General features: G+C 42.0%; 1 protein-coding gene across 8 annotated transcripts in view; it reads left to right on the top strand.

Moving 5' to 3' along the window:
- LRRC3B (leucine rich repeat containing 3B) overlaps nt 1-21,883 on the top strand; it is a 402,453-nt gene that overhangs the window by 365,155 nt on the left and 15,415 nt on the right. For 2 of the 8 annotated variants that reach the window (XM_053261533.1, XM_053261531.1), the window contains exon 2: nt 14,228-14,330. The exons of the other annotated variants lie outside the window; for them this stretch is intronic. The gene's annotated coding sequence lies outside the window, so the exon portion shown is untranslated. The remainder of the gene's footprint in view (nt 1-14,227; nt 14,331-21,883) is intronic. 8 annotated transcript variants of the gene reach the window in all.

Raw genomic sequence — 21,883 nt, 5'->3', positions numbered from 1 at the left:
TGGGCTTGGAAGGATTTAGACTGAACAGCCTGGATTCCAGGAAGTTGGTTTTGAGGAGTGATTTGGCACTGTGAAGTGCATTTTCTACCCTCCTAGCCATATCTGTAACTTTATCCAAGGAAAGTTTCCACTCCAGTAGCTGTTTTTCATGCAGTTCGCGGCAGTTTGTTTTCATAATAATCTGACACCTGATTATTTCATCAGTAAAGTTGGCAAACTCCACAGGTTATGTTTAACGCACACAATGTTGTGACATATTGATCGATAGATTCACCAAGCGGTTGGAATCTAGAATAAAACTTCTAATAATGTTCAGCAATCACATTCAAAGTAGGGTTCAAATTATCATCTAAGGCTTCAAGAGCAGCTTCATAAGAGTTGGCATCCTCTTCCAAGTTGGTAGGAAACAGCAAATGAGTATCTATTCATTGACCTTCAGGGCATAGGCAGTAAAGCAATATAGCCTTCTGCTTTGCTGGAGTAATATCAGGGGTCTGTATAGTGAGGAGATAATTGCAGAAATAGGTTCTCCATTGTTTCCATGGAAGAGCAGGTTCTCCTGGGGAGGACAAAAAAGGTTGTGTGGGATATGAGCCATGCTGCAGTCGGCACCCAATGAACAAAGAAGTCCAGGATTGATAAGGAAAAAGTACCTTCAGGGGTTGTGTAGGTCAGGAAGCTGGATAAAGAATCAGCAGCAGCAATGTTAGAATGCAGCAGTTCAGGAATGTACCTGTATGCCCAGTAATGCAATGAAATGGAGATTCATTCAGGAAACTTTACAAGCTTTACAGGATCACACACATGGCTGGTTCAAAATCTTGTTGCCAGATGTTTTACAGCTGCTTCCCTTGTAAACTCAAAGCAATCTTATGTTTCTTTAACTAAGTTTTATTCAGAAACAACTCCATTTTTCTCCTTCTCCTTTCCCTCCTTTTTCTTTCTCACTTCACTCCCCACATTCTTGACAGAATCCCTACTGAGACAAAACTCTAATTAACAAAACATAAAAAGATTGCTAGACAGAATACAACACATATATAAGCAAATTCTGTAAAGTAATGAGGAACTATTTTGATGATATTGTATGAGATTACAATTTTTGGATTAGTCACATTTTCAACAGCAGCCTCCATTTCATTTTCTTTTAAGTTAGCTTGAATTCCCCATTGGTAGGAAATCCTCAAGTGGCTTGTGTAGCCATCTTTCTTGAATGATTTGGGCTGCCACGGTGAGCTAGGTTTCACAGGTACTACGTACTAATATGTTCCTTGCTGAATATATCCCTCAGGTGTTTACATCTTTTCCACCTCGCTGACTTTATTATCAACAGATCTTCCTCACCCTAATTACAGTGATGCTTTCACCAGTGTTTCCTGATCAGAGTTACTGGTATGTGCAACTCATTCATTATTCTTTCCAAACAGTCTCACTGTATAAAAGATGTGCTAATTAGGCAAGGCTAGCAGGTGTTAGTGTTGAGTTCTACCTCATTACTTTGCTGGCTTTGCTTATGTATGCATTTTTCTTATGTCCCACAACTATGGATGGTTAATATGACTCACTGCATGCTTTGGTAAGATTTCCTCTGACTGTGTTTCAATGTACATAGTGAGAGGAAAATCCTACCAAACCATGCAGTGAGAAGATAAGGTCTTTCCCTTTTCTCTCACCAAATCTAGTCTGTCTATGGAGTGCTGTGTAAATTTTTCCTTTGCTCCGAGTTCATAGTCTAAAGTAGTTGTTTAGAAATACCATAGAGGCTCTTCTCACAATCAGAGCCATGAGGGGGTTTGCGAGGAGAGAGGGCTAAGTCCGCTCTCCCTGCATACAAACAGTCAGTCTGCTCTGGGCAGCCGCAGCAGCCGCCCACGTGACTGCCGGCTCCGTCATGGAGCTGGCGGGGGCTGGGGAGTTCGGGGGCTGCGTGGCCCCTGGAAGCTCCAGCATGCCTTGCACAAGTGCGCAGGGCATGCTGGAGAGACCTCCGAGCCGGGAGGATGCTTTTCAGCCTCCCGGTCAGGGGTCTCCTCGTGAGTAGCCATGGTGTGGAGTCGCGCTGCGGCAGCTCACGATTTAAAAAACCGGGTTTGCGGAGCGCTCGCTCCACAAACCCGGTTTAAGGGGAGTGGTAGTTTGGCGAGTTAACCACCTGGAGGACACCGGGCTCACCTGCGAGCCCAGTAGTTATCATGGTACACTGAAATTGGGCTAAGCTCCCCTAGCCCGATTTTGGTGGACCGTGCGAATAACCTCATTATGTAGGTTTGAAGATAGCCAGGTAGGTCTGTCTAGAAGGATAAAATCTTTCTGATGATATGACTTCTTTTCATCTCAATATGAAGACATGCTTGTCAATGCTGTTATTTGGGGGCAGGTAGCACACTCATTAACATAAGGGATTAAATTTGCACTTAGCAAAATTATTTAATCAGTTGAGATATATGGGAATACACCTGATGTTACTGGTAAGATAATGGTAGATAATTGTTGTTTTTGCAAAGATACACCTCAAATATGTACTAAAACCCATTGTTATAGTTCATGGTCCATCTTGTGAAAATACGTGCATTGTCATGTTGTCTTTCCCCCCTGGAAGTATCTGTCTTATTCCAGAGGCTTATTAAAGCATGGTCCAACCTCAAAAAGCATATTGGGATCTGAATATAACTAAAAAGGCAATACTGTGTAAAACTGACTTTCTTTGCCTATGATTTCTGTGTTAGCTGCCATCAAGCAGCTACAGTACAGTGAGAACTGCTGAACATTGCTCTGCTAGTGATTTCCTCCACACACACACCCCAGCACATGTTAGCATTCTAGCTTGTGATAAATGGACTGGCTTGTTTGCTCATAGTGCACCATGCCTTGTAAGATTCATAGGGTAGTGGTGAACAAGAAGTATATGAGACAACTAATCTGGATGGTAAAGCTTTACAGAGCAAAGTCCTAGACTTTGATAGAGCTCTGTGATGAACCCCAAATCTCAGACTTAGCTCAAGAACACCACCAAAAGGACTGGAACTTTCCATCTGGTATTCTGGTAGAGCGTCCTGAATAGGAAAGGCTCATCTTTTGTCATTTTGTATTCAGCCTTAATCCTTTTTTAGCAATAGGCAAACCAGTCCTGACCAAACACACCATTAATCATATAAATCAAAACTGGTCTAGGAGGAAGGACATTATGTTTGGAGGGGAAATCCTAAAACCAAATGGGCCAGAGACCTGGAGGCGGGTCGCACAATCCGTGAGACCCGCTTTTGCTGAAACTGCAGGGAGAGCGGGCTAAACCCGCTCTCCCCACAGATGATCCCTGCAAAAGCTCTGGGCGGCCGTATCGGCCACCCACATGATTGCCGGCTCCGTGATGGAACCGACGGAGGCTGGGGAGCTCAGGAGCTTGGGGGCCGCGCAGCCCCCAGAAGCCCCGGTATGCCCTGTGCAAGCACGCAGGGCATACTAGGGAGACCCCTGGAGCCGGGAGGCGGCTTTTTGCCTCTCGGTCCAGGGTCTACTCGTGAGTAGCCGTGGTACGGAGCTGCACTGCGGCTACTCATGATCAGGGAACCCGGTTTTGCGGAGCACTCGCTCTGCAAACCCGGGCTAAGGGCAGGGGCACTTAGGCGGGTTACCCGCCTAGGAACCCCAGGGCTCGCAGCCGAGCCTGGTGGTTCCCACGATCGGGAAAAATTGGGCTAGGCTTTCCTAGCCCAACTTTTCCCGGTCGGGAGAATAGCCCCCTGGAGCTATTAGAACATAGAGATGTTCTGGGCCTTCTCATTGGACCTAAGTGCTATCTATCCCTAAGTGGGAAACAGTGCCAGATTTAGGCACAATTATAAGGGGCCGCTGAAAACAAAACAATGAGATCATTCACACAATCGAAAATTGTGTTCTATCCGGGTTTGGGAGCTGTTTGTGCTCCCAATTTTTGGTTATGGGGAAGCAAGACTAGAGGAAAACCTCGATAGAAATGATTTTGTTGAAGCAAAGTACCCAGTTTTCCTCTTACCTTGATTCCACACAATCACTTCTATCCAGGTTTTTCTCTAAACTTGCTTCCACACAACCGAAAATTGGGAGCACATATCAGCTCCCACACCTGGATAGAACACAGTTTTTGATTATATGAATGACCTCAGTGACTTTTAGGTTTTACATCATGCTACTTTTCTCACAGTCCATGAGAAGGGCTTGAAGAGGGGAGGGGAGGATGCCTCGAAAAGCTTACCTCTTGCACTGACACACAATCAGTTAGCCTGGGCTAATGGCACATTTGTGCCCTTAACCCTGGCTAATAGCTGGGGCTCCCTTGCGGGTTTGCCACTGTGCTGTCACTGGGAGCCACATGACTTCCAGCAGTTCTCACATGCAAGCAAAACCAGGCTGGACTTCCCTAGCACGGTTTTGCCTGTGCGTGAGAACAGCCTCAATGTATTTTCATTCTAAAGAAAAAGGTTTATTGAAAAATAACTATTTTTGTTAGAAAATTAGTTTTTCATTGGATCATTGCCAAGTAAAGACATAGAGGCTCTTCTCAAGATTAGTGAGGAGAGCCTCTAGGGGGTTAGCGGGGACAGCAGGCTTAGCACGCTCTCCCTGCACATGAGCAGCAGTCTGCTCTGGGTGTCCGCAGTGGCTGCCCACACAACTGCTGACTCCGTCACGAAGCCGGCTGGGACTGGGAAGTTCAAGTGTGTAGGGCATGCTGGAGAGACCCCCAAGCTGGGAGGTTGCTTTTCAGCCTCCCGGTTGGGGGTATACTCGTGAGTAGCCATGGCGCAGATTTTAAAAACCAGGTGTGTGGAGTGCTCGCTCTGCAAACCCAGTTTAAAGGGAGGGCTACTTTGGTGGGTTAACCACCTGGAGGCCACTGGGCTCGCTTGCAAGCCTGGTGGTTCTCACGGTCAGGAGAAATTGGGCTAGGCTCCCCTAGCCTGATTTCTCCTGATCGTGGGAATAGCCTCATAATTTTGAGCTTCTTTACACACACACACACACACACGGTTATGGAGCCTTTTAAGAGTGACATAGCTTAAGGCCCTCTGCATGCCAGAATCTGGCCCTGGTAGGGAAGCCCAGGGAAGGCAGAATGATCATCTGTGGGGAGGTAAGCTCTTCAGGACTTCGTCCCCGCAAACCATTTCTCTCTCTGCTCGTGAGAAATGGCTTAGTGTTTTGTATTTCATCTCTTATTCCCTGTATGTATTTCTTTATCCTTTCCCCCATTTCTTTACTGTATGTAGCTCTCATTTTTCTTAATAAATTTCATATACTTAGAAGAGGCTTCAGTCAGTTTTTGAAAGGCTGTAGATAGTATTTTGGAAAACCTTTCCCCATGTGCTATCTGCAGTCATTATACTACTGAGTACTATTGTCCTTAGAACCCACTAATTGTCTGGAGTTGGGTTTCATAGACTCTGGCTGTGCTGCATCAGGAAGTCAGACAGTTATAAGATTTTGCTGGAGCATGTCTGCATCTGGTCAGTGACTCCAGATCGTTTAGTTAGTTTGATTAGTTGGTGGCAACCTACTTCAAAGAAGTGGCATGCTCCTGCGGTACGATCAGAGCAACCTTTCTACTAAGGGTAGATTCCAGGAAAACAGAATTAAGCACACAGTCCATCACAAACTGTTATTTCTTTACTTATATATTTGTACTGCTCTTCCTCAAAAGAGCCCAAAGTGGCACAAATAGTTTGTGTTCTCCCTTGTATTAACTTGAAGTTCCTCTTTCCACAAATCACCTTAAGAGACATTATCAGTTAGCAGGCAGTGCCTTCTTAAAAGCTTTCTTTCCGTCTTTCACTCTCCCCCATCGCCTTGCCTTCCTGCAACTAAAAGGTTATTAAAGGTTATAAACAAAAGGAAAAAACCCTAGAAATTCTCATATGTAACATTCAGCAGTAGAAGGCCACATTTCTTGAATTCATAGTACAATTGTTATGATCATGTGGCTCTTGTTCTCACTGGATCCACTAATTATATTTCATTCTAAAATGTGTAAACAAACGAGTAGGATACAAGAAGAAATGTAAGAAACTGAGGTATAGTTCATTTGCTAAATGAATGGCAGTGGCAATTCATTTTAACAAAAGAAAAAGAAACCTTTTGTGATCTTGTAAAGGAAAAATCCCTAAATGCTTCCTTTATGACTGATTTTTAATTTAATTTTGATTTTTAATTACTATTTCCTATAGGATAATCATGCTTTCACAGACAGCTGTGTATTAAATTTAATTGGCACTTTGAAGCACAAAAATTATACAAGGGCAACTTGCTATTTTTTGCAATGCTTTGGAAGGGGTGTGTGTGTGCGTGCATGGAGTTTCACAAATATAAAATAGTATTTATAAAATAATGTATGACTTTAGAGGCGGGAAAGCAAAGTCAAATGCATTTTTAACATGAAGTGAACCCATCAATCGGAAAGTGCTGATTCACTTGTGCACACAGTATAATTAAGTAAGTCTTTAATCTGTAATAAGGAGCAATGTATTCAGTGATCATGCAATCAAAGCATAATTATAGCTTTAAATGTCCATGCAGGCTCTCCTTAACCATTTTATAGTTCTATAATTGTAAGAGTTAACAGCTCATTGTTTGAGGTCGTTAACTCTTTCCTCCCATTCGCTGTTCTATAAGCTGAAAGGCAGTTCTTAAAGGAAGAATTTACAACAGAAGTTTCAGACACTAGAGGAAATCTCTGGCTCTGCAGGTCTCCTATCTAAAATGTGACACTTCTACTGGGAGTACCATGGGCTATTTAATTAGATAATGACTTCATTGCATAATTTGAAGGTGAGATTTCCTGATTAATGATGACATCTCTATTATTCATTGAATCAGTGATCTCTTGAACTTCTTCCTTCCTGCCTAATCTGCTGCTCACTTAAAAAAATTATTTCCCTTATTTCATTAGTGTTTTGTCCTTCAAGGTGTTATGGTCATTCATTAGGAGTTGATGGCACTCAGTACTTTGCAAAGTGCCACTCAGAAGTGAAACAATCAGCCAGCCAAGACATATACAATGGTTTTATGTGATGGATGGTCTTTGGCAGATAAGTTGTCCTTACTGAGCAGACTTCACAACATATCTCACAAGGAGTCAGAGATGCAATAGGATTGTATGGGGCCGTTTTCAGTATGGCGTATACCATTCAATAGTATGGGACATCCAAGTGTGAATATGGTGCTTAACAGAGGTATACACTTAATTTGTTTTTAAGTCATGAAAGAGCACACAGTGGGGACACAGTGGGGAAATGGACAGCATAAAATCTCCTATCTTAAATTCATACTCCTACCTTCTTGCTAACATGTTAAAGAAACTGATAGGGTTCTTGAGACACAGAACATCCAGTCAGAAATAGAATGGCTAGGGAGAGATATACATTAAGAAAACTAAAAAAAGAAGGAGCTCTCTTCGTTCCATTTGGTTTGGTCATGTTGTGGAATAGTGGAGCATCTCAGAAAGGAGGCTAGAAGTTAGGGATGTGCATGAATTGATTTTTGTGATTCTATCCGAGCTTGCATCTGCTGTCTTTGAATCTGGGTTCTTTTGATTCAAATTTGAATCTATCCAAATTTTTAAGGGATGGAGGGATCAAAGTGGGTTGGGTGGCAGGGCCCCATGGGAACCAACTGCCACCCTAACCTCCCCCAAGGAATCGTGCAAAGGGGTGAATTTTTAGGAATTTTTATGTGTTGTGGATTCTTGGTTGTGGAGTGAATTCTTCAAAGGGATTCCCTATGAAGAAGTCATTTCACAAGTGAGAATCCACAAATAAAAATTTCTAAAAATTCATCCCTGGTAGTGATGGCAGAAGCTCGGAGGGGACAAAATAGAGATCGCTGGGGACAAAATGGAGGCTAGAATCGCCAAATTGACTCAAGCTAGAATTGAGATTGATTTGATTCAACTTCAGTTCGGGTAAGCATCCTCAAGGGTGAGTCAATCTGAGGTCGAATCTCTCAAATCGCCCAGATTTGCACATTCCTATTAGAAGTGTTGCAGATTGTGCTTGCGCATTCGCTCTTGCTCTGTCTCTCCAGTTCTTTTTTGCCTTTCCATAACTCTGTTTCAGGCACACTTACCTGGGAGTAAGCCCCATTGAGCACAGTGGATTTTATTCCTGAATAGACATGTATAGAATCACACTGCTAGTCTGTTGTGTGCATAATGTCCTGTGCAAGATGCAGTTATTTTCATTACCCTTTTTGATTTATGATTTTTAAGAATTCCAGCATTGTTCCTCTGAGCCTGCTGAATTTTAAGCTTTTCATTGTTTTATTCCGTGTTGATTCTTATCCGTCAGAACCTCTCCCAATGTCTTCCTCATACCCAGTGATCCACAAAAGTAGGCTTAATTCACCAGCTAGGTGTTATTTATGATCACCACCAACCCCCTCTCTTCCCTTGGATCCTTTTCTGGCACATAGTCAGAGGTTTTAGGAGAGAAGTGGGTCTTTTGTCATTTGCACTGAGATATGGATATGGTAAGAAACAATGCAATCCCTCTCCTATTGCTCAGAAAGGACTCCTGCTATTTCTTACCTTCTCCAAAATGGCAGTGGAAATGAGACCTCTTGTGAGAAGTTCTTTATGTTGCTGAATTGCTTGCTGGAGGACTGGGGCCACTTGACTCCGGCAAGCTGGCAAGTGGGTTGATCCGGCAAGCTGGGAAGTGGGAAGTATAAGATTCCTGCTTATACCCTCATATAAATGTGGTATTACATTTTGCTTTCCCACTTACTCTTCTGTTTTCCCAGCGTGTTGGAAACTTGTTTGTGGGTGGGAGATGTCTTAGCTTGGCTTTGTCTGAAGCGGTACATTAATCTGCTTTCCGCTTCCCATCCCACTGCCCCAATTCCATCTTTCTTAGAGTATTGGGGACTTCGACACTTTACTTTTCATGCTGCTTGCCTTGAAGGTGGTGGTGGTGGTTGTTTTGGCTTGCTAAACTAATTCATTACTCTTTCTCTCTGCCAAACATAGTGTTTCTTGTTTCTTCCTACATAGTTGGGGTTACTATTTTGCTCATAAGATTTAGAAATTATGGGGTGAAGAATTGGAGCTGGTTCCTTCATAAAAGTCTATGAGGCTGTTTTCACATGCAGCCTAATATGGGCTAGGGACACCCAGCCCGGGTTAGACTGTGCGTAAGAACTACCAGGATAAGGTCCAATCCCAGCAGGGCAGTACTGCCTAGCCCCGCTATTTACCCCAGCTGTTAGCCGAGATTAAGGGAGTGAGCGCTCCCTTACCCCCAGCTACTTGCTCATGTGCAAGTACAGGCTGCTTCCAGACGGGCATCTAGAGTGTCAGTCTCTTGTGGGAATCCCCCAATGCAGTAAGTGTGTGTTGCGTTCCACATTGTGGGCTTCACGGAGGCCAGGAGCAGGGCTGATCATGTGGGAGTGCAGAGCATGCTCCAACCAACAAAACAACAATCGTCTGGGGATGGGAGGACAAGTTTGAGAAGCCTTCCCCCTGCCCGCCTGCCCAGTAGGTCATGTGAATAGCCCCAAGCGCTAGCTTTCAGTGCACCCTTTTCTATGTTTCCTGCAGGATTTGGTTTGGAAGGTCCGGAGTATTGTGTTAATAAATGCTGCATCTTCTGGTTCCAAGCTACATTCTGTACACAAACTCGGCCTGGGTCCAGGCCTATAACCTGGGTCCAGTGTTTTCTCTATCAGGAATTCCCAGATGTTGACTACAACTCCCAGAATACCCAGCCAAAGGCCATTGCAGTTGGGGATGCTGGAAGTTGTAGTGAACAATATCTGGGAATCCCTTTTAGAGGGAATACTGCCTGGGTCCTTACTCATAAAGCTCACTGGGTGAAAATGGGTCAGTTATTATCTTAGGTCTAACCTCCCTCCCAGGTTTGTTTTGAGGATAAGAATGTGGGGGCAGGAAGGGCAATAGTCCACACTGCCGAAATTCCTTCAAAGATGGGTGGAATAAAAAGTGTAATGAATAAAACAAAAACAGTGAAGGAAAAGGAGGAACTTGCAAGTCCAACACCTATTTATTTATTTATTTATTTATTTAGATTTATATATCGCCCTACTCCCATAGGACTCAGGGTGGCTTACAAGCAAACATACACAACAACACAATTTTATAAACATAAATCTTACATAACCTCACAAATTCCACATGACATAATAACCAAGGATTACAAGATCACTCTACAACCAGCTATCTCAGCGACTGAATACCCAGCGGAACATTTCAGTCTTACATGCCTTACAGATCATGGAGAGCTCTGATATTATCCAGGAGACTGTTCCATAGAGTCGGGGCCACCACTGAGAAGCCCTGGCTCTTGTTGATTGCAATTTAATATCCCTAGGGCCCGGGATCACCAAGGCATTACTTGTGGCTGATCTCAGGACCCGGCGAGGGACATATCGAACCAGGCGGTCTTGGAGGTATGGAGGGCCCATACTGTGTAGGGCTTTAAATGTTAAGGTTAATACCTTAAACTTAACCTGGGACTCAACCGGCAACCAGTGTAACTGAACAAGCAAAGGTGTCACATGTGCTCGCCAAGGCACCTTAGTAAGGACCCTGGCTGCGGCATTCTGCACCAGTTGCAATCTCCAAGTTAAGCACAGTGGCAGCCCCACATAAAGTGAGTTGCAATAATCTAACCTGGAAGTGACTGTCACATGGATCACAGTGGCCAAGTCTGGAGGGGACAGATAGGGGGCCAGCTGCCGTATTTGGCGTAACTGAAAGAAGGCCTTTTGAGCGACCTCCATGATCTGAGCCTCCATATTCAAAGAGGCATCAAGAATCACGCCCAGGCTCTTCACAGTAGGCTGAGGTATCAAACAAGCACTATCAAGGGTTGGTAATTGAAAACTCCCCTCTGACCTCTTTGGGCCCAGCCACAGAACTTCAGTCTTATCTGGATTAAGCCGTAGACGACTTTGTCTCAGCCAGTCTGTGACCACCTCCAAACACCTGGTCAACTGGGCTATGGTGTCCTCAGCCCTGCCATCCATCAGCAGAAAAAGCTGGGGCGAGAGAATAGCCCCCTGGGGGACACCACATGTTAGTCTAACGTGAAGACCTCTCATTGCTCATTGCCACCCTATATCTCCGGTCTTGTAGGAAGGAACGCAGCCACAACAAGGCCACACCTCGGATCTCAGCATCAGCTACGCGGTGGACCAGAATATCATGGTCCACAGTGTCGAATGCTGCTGTGAGATCTAACAGCAACAGCAGCGCTGACCCTCCCCTATCAAACTGGTGACAGAGATCATCAGCCAGAGCAACAAGGACCGTTTCTACCCCACGCCCAGGCCGAAACTCAGACTGGAAAGTTTTCCAGTTTGCTATGGCAGCATGAGTAGAGCTTCCAAGATGGCATTATCATCTGAATTGGCTCTGCTAACTAGGCAAAGAAGCAACTGTCCATGTTCAGTCCAGCTTAGCATATTTCCCATGGCTCCTGCTAGTGTCTTGTTTGTTTTTTTGGATTGTGAGCCTTTCTGGGACAGGGAACCTTATTTTCTCTTGCTATATAAATTGCTTTAACTTTTTGTTGAAAAGTGATATATAAATATTAGTAATAATGATTTTTTGTTCTCTGAAATGCTCTTTAGGTTTAGTAGAGCTGGTATTTGAGTGCTTTCATCTCCTACTATATTTAAATGAAGCTAATTTTCAAAAGTTCAGAATTTTAATGTTGGCACATTAAAAAACATTGTCCTTTACTTGACATGGGAGAGAGTTTGCTCAGTTGATAGGCATATTTTAATATCCGCTTCCCTCATAGAAATTCATGAAATAGCTTTCAGAACTAAAAGTGTATTCCAGAAATTGATTGGAAGTCAGGCAAAACAATGAAACCATTAACTGTGCTGGCATGTTGTAGGTTGTGCAGACCAGGTTTTTAATTTTGTTTTTAATTTGGTGGGTAGGCAAGGCAGTAAGTGGGTGTTTGCATGCTTTCTTGCTATTTGACTCATTTCTTTACCAAAAATGGACTTTATAAAAAACTAGATAGATTATGTGTGACGTGGCATATTAGTATTTGTGAAATGCCATTGGTTTACAAGTAAAACGGATTAGGGCTTCCCTTTATTGATCCCTCCTGTAAACAGATGTGTTTAATTTTGAAGACACTTAGAACTTAAGAATAGCCATGCTGGATCAGGCCCAAGGCCTGTCTAGTCCAGCATCACACAGTGGACCACCAGATGCCTCTAACAAGCCCACAGGCAAGAGGTGAGGGTATACGTTCTCTCTTGCTGTTGCTCCCCTGCAAGTGGTATTTAGAGGCACCTTGCCTCTGAGACTGGCCTATAGCCACCAGACCAGTAGCCATTGATAGACCTGTCCTCCATGAATTTGTCTAAGCCCCTTTTGAATTCATCCAAGCTAGTGGCCATCACCTTATCCTGTCGCAGAGAATTCCATAGATTAGTTATACACTGTGTGGAAAAGTACTTCCTTTTGACAGTCCTAAATTTTCTGGCCGTCAGTTTCACAGATACTTGTGTATCACAAGGGGAAAACAGACATCCATTAATTTTAAGACCTGACCTTTTCCGTGACAGATGAAGCATGACAAGTTAATATTTAACTAATTAAATCCCAGACCTAGCTTTCTACAACTATTTTATTATTTATTTATTTATTATTTATTACATTTGTACACGGCCCCATACTTTCATCTCTTGGCGGTTAACAATAGTATAAAACAAGTTAAAATATATACAAAAACTTAAGCAATCTAACAATTTAAAAATCAACCACGAATTAAAACCTTAAAATTTTAAAGAACAGAAAAAGCTTGGGTGAAGAGGTGGGTTTTCAAATGCTTTCTAAAAATTGTCAGAGATGGGGAGGATCATATCTCAGTAGGGAGCGCATTCCACAGTCTTGGGGCAGCAACCAAGAAAGCCCGTCCCCGTGTCCATCAGGCGAGCTGGCGGCAACTGGAGACGGACCTCTCTGGACGACCTCAGTGGGCGGAGAGGATCATAATGAAGACGTTCTCTTAGATACCCAGGGCCTAAGCCATTTAGGGCTTTATATGTTATGACAAACACTTTGTATTTTGCCCGGAAGCCTATTGGCAGCCAGTTTAACTCTATCAACAAAGGAGTGATGTGGTCTCTCCGAGATGACTCAGAGACCAACCTGGCTGCCGCGTTCTGTACCAACTAAAGCTTCCGGACTACATACAAAGGCAGCCCCACATAGAGTGCATTGCAGAAGTCAAGTCTGGAGGTTACCAACATATGTACCACTGTTTTGAGGTCATTCATCTCAAGAAACGGACGCAGCTTGCATATCAGCCGAAGCTGATAGAAAGCACCTCTTGCCACCGCCTCAGCCTGAGAAACCAGAGAGAGGTGTGGATCCAGAAGTACTCCCAGACTGCGAACCTGTTCCTTTTGGGGAAGTGTGACCCCATCTAGAACAGGCAGATCAAAATCATCTCTAGAGTTCTGACTCCACACAATAAATACCCCCGTCTTATCTGGATTCAGTTTCAGTTTATTTTCCTTCATAGAGTCCATTACTGCTTCCAGGCAAGCATTTAGGGAAATTATGCCATCTCCTGAAGAAGATGACATGGAGAAGTAGGTTTGGGTGTCATCAGCATACTGATAACACCCAGCTCCAAATCCCCTGATGATCTCTCCCAGCGGTTTTATGTAGATGTTAAAGAGCATTGGAGAAAGTATGGCGCTTTGAGGGACACCATACTTAAGCTCAAATTTTAAAGAGCAGCAGTCTCCAATCGACACCATCTGGAATCTATCCGAGAGGTAGGAGCGGAACCACTGTAAAACAGTGCCCCCCACCCCCAATACCCTCAGACGTTCCAGAAGGATACTATGGTTGATAGTATCGAAAGCCACCGAGAGATCTAAAAGGACCAACAGAGTCACACTTCCTCTGTCAATTCCCAATTGGAGATCATCCATCAGGCTGACCAAGGCAGTCTCCACCCCATAGCCCGCCCCAAAACCAGTTTGAAATGGGTCTAGATAATCAGTTTCCTCCAAGACTGCCTGGAGCTGAGAGGCCACCACCTTCTCAATTACCTTGCCCAGCCATGGGAGGTTGGATACAGGCCATTTCCTTATTTTAAGTTATCAGATAACATAAGGAAACTATTTCCTTATTTTATGTTATCAGGATCTTAGGCTAAATTCTCTAACACCAAAACTTCTAATTTCTTTGTTCCAGCCCAAGGAACTGTCTTTCTCAATTTTTGTTAAAGTATTCTCATCCTGAAAATTTGGATATGTGGGTCCAGTAGAAGTATGTCAAAGCTTGTTCAAGTTCTGATGTGAGTATATTGGCAAGCACAGCATTTGCATTTTGTCATTATGTAGAATATGCATTTACAAGTAAAGCATGCCTAGTAATTGTCTATTTAATTAATATGTCATTAAAGATAGTGTCTTCTTCGCTATGAGCCCCGCCACCCATTGAGGTCATCTGAGGAGGTCTGTCTCCAGTTACCGCCAACTGGTTTGGTTTCTACACAGAGACAGGCCTTCTCGGTTGCTGCCCCGAGATTGTGGAATGCGCTCCCTGCTGAGATATGATCCTCCCCATCTCTGGCAATTTTTTAAAAAATCCAAAAACCCATCTTTTCACCCAAGCTTTCTCAGCTTTTTAAAATTTTCTGTTTTAATTTTATGGTCTGTTGAACTGATTTTAAGGTTTTAAAATGTGGTTTTTATGGAGCTTTATTGTACTTTAACTTTTGTAAACTGCCTTGGGATGCCATATGAAAGGCAGTATAAAAATTGAACGATCAATCAATCAATCAATCAATAAAATTAACTACTGAATCAAATGTCTAATTCAGTGCTCAATTCTCATAAAGGGGAGTTTGGACTTGAGTTTAGCAGCTTCCCTCTCCCTCACTCCTTGACTTCTGAACCCGAAAGTTCAATCTCATCCATTCCAAACACCAGTGAAACTCTTTGTTCTCATAAATATTTAGCTATTTAGATAGAGGCTAAGTTTCGATTAAACTGATTTGATTCTTGAGTGGATATGGATATTTCTCAAACTGTCTCATCCTTTCAATGGACTAGAGGGATGGACAGAATGTCCTCTTATTAAGCATATGCATTTGCTCACAGATAATTACAATTTGAACAATTTCTACTTTGTAAATAGCAGTCGGGCAACAGCACAGTAAAACTCTTCAACTGATTGACTGCCAAATAGTTTACGGTCCATAAAATTAATTCTCTGATTTTCATAAAAGCACTTGATACATAGATTCATCTAGCCAGCGTGGTGTAGTGGTTAGAGTGCTGGACTAGGACCGGAGATACCTGAGTTCAAATCCCCATTCAGCCATGATACTAGCTGGGTGACTCTGGGCCAGTCACTTCTCTCTTAGCCTAACCTATTTCACAGGGTTGTTGTGAGGAGAAACCTAAGTATGTAGTACACTGCTCTGGGCTCCTTGGAGGAAGAGTGGGATATAAATGTAAGTAAGTAAGTAAATAAATAAATAAATAATAAAAATAAATAATTCTGTGCAACCTTACATTTTAGATGTGTGTTTTTTTAAAAAAATACAACATGCCAAATATGTTATGTTCATTTTCAGGAAAAGTTAAAAAAAATTCCATTGGGTTTAACCTTACACAAAAATGAGAGAACAACATGGATTCAAACCCCAAGAGGCAGTAGGAGAAGCATTATAGCATAAATGTAAGAATAAGCATTATAGCATAAATTTAAGTGTCTCATGGGATCAAGTGTACAGGTTCTAGCAGTGACCCAAGTGGACAACTCCCTCTCTGGCATACCTTGTTTACCTGAATCCAATAATAGCTCCTTTTCAAGTTCTTTAATGTTAGAAATCAGAGGATTGTCTTAAATTCAGAGTCCTCTTCCTTTTGGGTAAATATAGGAATAACCCATATTTAACTGGCATTTTAAAGGCTGTCAACGTCTGTTTGAATAAATGCAGTTCCTCTTCTTCCCTCCATACCCCTTGGGGAGCCCCCAAATCCTCTTTAGTCTGTAAAATCAATAGATCTTAAGAGTAAACTGATCTAAAATGACTGGGAAGACACTTGTTTCGGAATTCAACAAAAACCTTTTCTAACATAAAACTTAGCTTGTTGATAACATGACCTATTATAGCGTCTATAAAAGGGCCTGCTAACTGGTCCGTGCACATCCCTATTGGCTATTGAGGTTTTTTTGTTTTTTTGTTTTTTTTGTTTTGTTTTACAAGAAACCCATATTTTGCCTGTTGATACATTGCTCCTGCAACGGGCATGGGTGGGAACGTCTACATAAGTGCTAATTCAATGAGTGGTGGGGCTATTTTAATTCCCAAATTTCTAAACAAATTGTTGAACAGGAAATAACAAGTGATGAAGGTCACTTTCTTATACTTATTGTTAGTGTGGGTGGTCAATGTTTGGCATTAATGAATTTGTACGGTCCAGTCACAGATTCCCCAGAATTAATACAGAGCTGTTTTGAAGATTTACATACTTTGACATTTAATGTCATCCACTTGATTATTGGAGGGGATTCGAATCAAACTCTTGATCCCCTTCTTGACCGTAACACCACCATATCTAGATTACATTCTCAAACTTGTACCACACTTAAGGCCTATATATTAGGTTTTAATTTAGTAGATCTATGGTATCTTTTTAATTCATCTCAATGAGAATATGCTTTTCTTTGTCCTATTTATAAAAATTGTTTTAGATTGGATTATTTTTTGATGTTTCGTTCTATAATGTCTCAGGTTCAGCCATGCAACATTGTTGTCATAGAAACCTCAATCATGCCCCTTTTAAGTTGGTTGTTCATTTGGAAAGTTCGTTCAGTACTTCATTTAGGTGGTATATGAACATATCCTTGCTGAATGATCTGCAGTTTACTAGACAAATGGAACAGGAGGTGGAGGATTTGTTGTTGTTCAAACAGGAGCTTTACTACATCACTAGCCCTGGTTTGGAATACCTTTAAAGTATTTTTGGGGGGTCAGTTCATAGCCTATTCTTCATATTTTAAAAGGCAACAAATGGCTCATGTGGTATATCTCAAGAAGCAAGTTTAAGGATTTATTAATCTTATACACATCACACCTTCTCCTGAGTCATACAGAATCTTACTTATGACTAAATATGGAGTTATACTCCTTACAAACTGAATTTTTGTGGAATTATACTAGGCAAAGATATTGGGAAAGCGGAGGGCGGATCTAGTAAACTGTTGGCTTCTAGACTGAAGCAGATTAAATAGTGTATCATTCTATATTTTATCCATGATACTCAAGGTTATGTCCACACAGATCCTGAATTTACCAATCAGTAATTTTTTTGAGCTTTATTCTAACCTATATAATACTGATGCAGACATAGATTGCTTCCTGCAAAAGGTGCACCTTCCACATTTAACACAAGATCAAATGAACCATTTAGCTCCTTCATTACATGAAATAATGTCTGCAATTAAATCGATGAAATCTAGAAGCACCCTGGGGTCCGATGGATTTTCTTTGGAGTTTTACAAGACATGTATTACTTTCCTGGCTCCTATTTTATTGGAGATCTTCTTCTTCTTCTTCTTCTTCTTCTTCTTCTTCTTCTTCTTCTTCTTCTTCTTCTTCTTCTTCTTAATTCCCACAGTCAGACAGGTGTTATTGACTGGTTTGTTTTCTCCAGACATCGAGTCCTTCCCAAGAACCTGGGATGGCTGAATTTTATTGTCAATGTTGTTGCTGTTGTTATAGATATCATTGCAGAATATAGGCTGTTCCCAGTAAAGTTGCTTTTTGTAATTGGCTGATGGTGATTTCTGTGGCCCCTATGGTGTTGAGGTGCTCTTCAAGGTCTTTTGGAACTGCACCCAGGACGCCAATTACCACTGGGATTATTTTGGTCTTTTTCTGCCACAGCCGTTCAATTTCAATTTGTAAATCTTTGTAATTTTTTATTTTTTCTATTTCTTTTTCTTCTATTCTGCTATCCCCTGGTATTGCTATGTTGATTATTTTAACTTGTTTTTCTCTCTTCTCGACTACAGTTATATCTGGTGTATTGTGTGGCATTAATTATTCTTATTCTTATTATTTGATTTCTATACCGCCCTTCCAAAAATGGCTCAGGGCAGTTAAACAATATAATTGTTTAAACAATATAATTGTTCTCCTTAAGCTTGGTAAAGATCCTGGTTTATGTACCAACTATAGACCTATCTCCTTTGTCCATGTTGATGCTGAGATATTGACAATCACACTGGCATGTAGGGTGCAGACTGTGCTCCCTATTATTATTCATCCAGTTCAGACTGGGTTTATATCTGGCCTCAAGGATCAGATAATATTAGATCATTGGCTGATGTACTAGCCTCATCCTCGGAGAAGTAAGACCAGGCTGCTATTATTCCTTTAGACACGGAGAAGGCATTTGACATGCTCCATCTGGGCTAGTTTTTCGGCAAAAGGCTTCAGAACATGTGTACGGCGAGCGTGCACACGTCTGATGTACGCATGCAATGCACATGTGATGCGTGCACGCACCATGCGCACATGCAGTCACACATTCTGAAGCCTTTTGCCAAGAAACGGGGGAAGGGGCGGCAGGGAGGTCCGCTGCTGCCCCAAATGCTTTTCAAAAACGGAGCGCCTGTGGGGGAAAAGCGGTGGGAGGGGTAAGTGCATCCTCCTCCATCCTTAAAGAGCCACCCCCAGCTGAGAACCACGAACCCCACCCCCAGCGAACCTGTTTGCAGGCCTTTAGAATGGTCTGCAAACTGGTCCATGCACATAACTAATCTGGGCTTCTTGAAACATGTTTTTATTAAATTTGGATTTCCCCCAAGTTTTTTTTGACTTGGATTACCGTGCTTGCATGGCTCCTTATTCATGAGTCATCACCAATGTGTTATTGTCCCGTTCAATTAGGCTAGAATGGGGAAAACATCAGGAATCACCTCTGTCACCTCTGTTTTTTCAATATGGAGTTAGAACCCCTGGCTTATGCTATTAAAGTAAAGTGTGCCATCAGGTCGGTGTCAACTCCTGGCGACCACAGAGCCCTGTGGTTGTCTTTGGTAGAATACAGGAGGGGTTTACCATTGCCTCCTCCCACGCAGTATGAGATGATGCCTTTCAGCATCTTTCTGTATCATAGCTGCCTGTGTTTCCCATTAGGTGGCTCCTTATGCTGTTAGGAACTATGATAATATAAAGGGTATTACTATAAGTGGAAGTGAGCACAAGTTGATTTTATATGTAGATATTATTTTATGTTTTATTGATAAACCAGAGGTCACAATTCATAATTATCTGATATCTTATCTGTTGTCTTGTTTTTATGCTTGTTTTTAGCTTGATGTTTTTACTGCTTTTTGCTGTATGTTTTTAATTTTTGTAAACCGCCTTGGGGTTTTCTTTTAACGAAAGGCGGTATAAAAATGTAAAAATAAAAATAAAAATAATCAAAAATTTGTTAATTTAGCAGATTACTCCATAAATTGGGGTTAATCAGATTTGATGTCTTTAGGTTCTACAAATTTTCATGATGGGTGTAGGGTTTTAGGTGGTGTCCAGAGTCTCTTGTGTATTTAGGCATATTAATTTCTAGGAAGCATTCTCAATTAGTAAATTCAAACATTTTCCAAATTTTTGCTTCAAATGAAAAATGACTTAGATCACTGGGCTATGATTCCATTGAGTATCTGGGGCAAAATAAATGTGAGTAAGATTAATCTAACACGGAGGCTCATAAATATTTTAAAAAGTCTCCCAATTCTTGTACTTTTATCATTTTAAAGCAATTCTATAAATTATTCAATGACTTCTTATGGCAAGAACACCCACCCAGTTTTTCACTTTGTAAACTTCAACTACCTATTCAAGAAAGCAGGTTTAACTTTCTGCATTTTCAAGCTCATCATTGGGCATGTATTTTATCTTTGGTCTTAAGGTGGGTCCTGGGTTTTTGTTATGCCTTCGGCACAGGTCAAAAGTTATTATTTGACCCTGCTGAAATTTTGGGTGGCATATAAAGTTGCATGGCATATATGGATATTTGGGTTGTAGACATGGGTTTGATCCTTTCCAACATGAAGAGCTTATATTGTGGGAGAATCCCTGTTTGAAGATTGTTTGTAAATCTCTTTATTGGGCTAAATGGGCTTCCCACAACATCATTACACTTGATCCGTTGATCTCTTCTGAAGCTGTTCTTAAATCTTTTGATACATTGAGAGCTGAGTTTGATTTATCTTTAAATGCTAGGTGGCAGTTTATTAAACTAAAGCGTTTAGTACCATGGCCTTTTGGTCCTGATGTGGTTGCAGCTTCTGAAACTCTGTTTTTATTATTAGACCTGGAACATCTATTGGCTGCCCCTAAGCCTGTAACCTGGCTCTATCAGAAGCTTAAAGACATTGATAAGATTGATATTGATTATATCCAAGATCTTTGGAACAATGATCTTGAATACCTTTTTTTATTAAATCAATGGTGGGTTGCTTTGAAGGCAGTAAAATGTGCCTCTTTGGATCTCAAAATGAGACGAATACAGCAGAAACCTTTATTCCATGTTTATTGGCCTCATTCAGAGAATATTTAACAAGGGACGGTCACAGACTTCTAGATGCTGGAGGTATAATTTGTATAAGGGTACAGTTACACATATGGTTTGGTCCTCTCTGGTTATTGTGCCATTTTGACTTGAAATTCATAAGGTTGTTAACATGACATTGCAGTAATCATAACCTGTCGAGGACATTCTTGTTTTGTTGGGGTACATCCTCAGCATATAGAATCTATCATTACATCAAGAATTGTGGGTTCTTCATGCTTGGGGGGTTGCCAAAAGGATTATAATACATTACTGGAAGGACAAATTTACTCCGGAACCGCAGCTTTGGATAACTCACAAGTGTTCCTTGTCTGCATTTGAACTGTCCTCCCACCCCCACCCCCGAAGGAAAGGTAAAGAAGAGGAATTTCAGCTATTTGGTCGACTTTTAATGAATTGTTTACTCTTTGAAAACAAAAGATATATATCCTTAGAAGAAGGTAGTTTTTCTCTCTTTCTTCCCTTTTTTCTTAGGTAGGTTGTATTTTATTCTGTTAAAGTTCTGCTTAAGGGATTTCTTTTTCTTCTTTTTTTCTTTTTCAGTTATATTTACATATATAATTGCTATCCTTGATTATGTTATATGCACTCTGGCAATCTTATTGAAATAAAATGAAAAACCAATTCTATGCATGTTTACTCAGAAGTAAGCTTCACTTGACCCCTGCTAACTCAGTTTTTAAAGTGGTGATTCTCTTATATTTAGCAGGGGGAAAGCAACTGGCCCTATCCATAGCATTCATCCAATGACTGTTGCTGGTGTCTATTTTATATTTCTTTTTAGACAGTGAGCCCTCTGGGGACATGGATCCATCTATCTATATAATACACTAAGGTTGTACGCGCCAAGCCCTGCCCCACTGTAGCCGCAACCAATGAAAATGCTGGTGTGGAGTTTTCACGTACAACCTGGTGGGCCCATGGAAGGAACTTTCACCACCATCTCCACCGCCAGCACCCTGTCATTGCCGGCCCTCTCTGCTGCCATGGGGCGGCTTAAGGCAGTGTGGAGGTGGGACAGGGGGACAAACGGGGGAGCAGTGGCCAAGCGGGGGGGTGGCAAAGGCCAAGTGCTGAGCAGGGGGTGTGAGGAAAGGACAAACAGTGAGCAGGGGGGCCAAGGAAAGGCCATGTGGGGGGCGAGGAATGGCCGAGCAAGGAGAAGTAAGGCGAGTGGTGAGTGGGGGAGAGGAATGGGTGAGTGGGGTGAGGAAAGGCCAAACAGCGAGGGAGAAAGGCCAAGCAGAGTCTC

This window comes from Hemicordylus capensis, chromosome 6 (genome assembly GCF_027244095.1).
Source record: "Hemicordylus capensis ecotype Gifberg chromosome 6, rHemCap1.1.pri, whole genome shotgun sequence".
Classification (NCBI taxonomy): Eukaryota; Metazoa; Chordata; class Lepidosauria; order Squamata; family Cordylidae; genus Hemicordylus; species Hemicordylus capensis.
This window is presented reverse-complemented; position numbering and strand designations above follow the sequence as displayed.